The sequence below is a fragment of the Anolis sagrei genome, chromosome 9 (genome assembly GCF_037176765.1).
Source record: "Anolis sagrei isolate rAnoSag1 chromosome 9, rAnoSag1.mat, whole genome shotgun sequence".
Lineage (NCBI taxonomy): Eukaryota > Metazoa > Chordata > Lepidosauria > Squamata > Dactyloidae > Anolis > Anolis sagrei.
The window spans coordinates 11,583,920-11,585,498 of NC_090029.1; positions in this window are offsets into that span (position 1 = coordinate 11,583,920).

Below are 1,579 nucleotides of genomic sequence, written 5' to 3' on the forward strand. Positions count from 1 at the left end.
CGCAATACGTCCCTCCTCCTCGTGATGGACACCGGCGGGGGCGTGGCTTGGAGCTCACGAGGCGGGATTGGTTCCTTCCCAAACCCTGCCTCTTGGACTTCATTTCCCAGCAGCCCTTGCGGGGCTTGGCTTTTGTTGAGGTTGAGTCCCCGAAGGGAGAGAGGAGGGCGGAGTACAAACAAAGCAAAACAGCAGAGAGGAAACAACCAGGCACATCTTAACACCTCTCAACAGAACATTTTCCCAGGCTCAGCCAGGCCTTCAAATGCTAATGAAGGTGGTCAGTTGAAACATTCACACCTAGCTTCAGCAGGGAAGAGCTCCTTGCCCCACCCCAGCCATTCCACAGATATATAAACCCATTGTTCTAATTCCCACAGACCTCACTACCTCTGAGGAAGCTTGCCATAGATGCAGGCGAAACGTCAGGAGAAATGCCTCTAGAACATGGTCCTGTAGCCCGAAAAAACCCACAAGAACCTAAAGCTTTATTATTTTAATACATTATTATTATTCTAATAATAATGTGCTATTCTAATATATATTTTATATACATATAATATATATATATTAGAATAGCACATTATTATTAGAATATACATATACATATAATAGGAGGCCCCGGTGGTGCAGTGGGTTAAAGCACTGAGCTGCTGAGCTTGTTGATCAAAACGTCGCAGGATCGATTCCGGGGAGCGGCGTGAGCTTCCGCTGTCAGCCCTAGCTTCTGCCAACCTAGCAGTTCGAAAACATGCAAATGTGAGTATTTATTTATTATTTATTTATTTACTGTACTTGTATACTGTCGTTTCTCAGCCTAGCTGGCGACTCAACGCGGTTTACAAGATACACAATCCACAGTATACAATTTAAAAACCATAAAAAACATAATACACAATGTTGACACATAAATCACTATTCAATGCATCTCTTAACTAAAATCGTGGTCCAGTTTCGTCATCCATATTACCAATCTTTAATCATCCCATTCATTGCACCGAGTTAACCAAATGCCTGCTCGAACAGTAGATCAATAGGTACCGCTCCGGTGGGAAGGTAACGGCGCTCCATGCAGTCATGCCGGCCACATGACCTTGGAGGTGTCTACGGACAACGCTGGCTCTTCGGCTTAGAAATGGAGATGAGCACCACACCCCAGAGTCAGACATGACTGGACTTAATGTCAGGGGACTACCTTTACCTTTACTAATATAATATAGAATATTATATTATTATTATTATTATATTATATTGTATATACACATAATATTTATATTATAATGGTATGCAATATAATATTAAGATAAAATAAGGTATTATTTTAATACATTATTATTATTCTAATAATAGTGTGCTATTCTAATAATATAATGTAATATATTATATTCTATATTGTATATTCTATACGTAATATTTATAATATTATAATGTAATGCAATATAATAATAAGATAAAATAATAATAAGGTTTTAATACATTATTATTATTCTAATTTTTTTTTTGCTGTTTCAGGAGTGACTTGAGAAACTGCAAGTTGTTTCTGGTGTGAGAGAATTGGTCGTCTGCAAGGACATTGCCC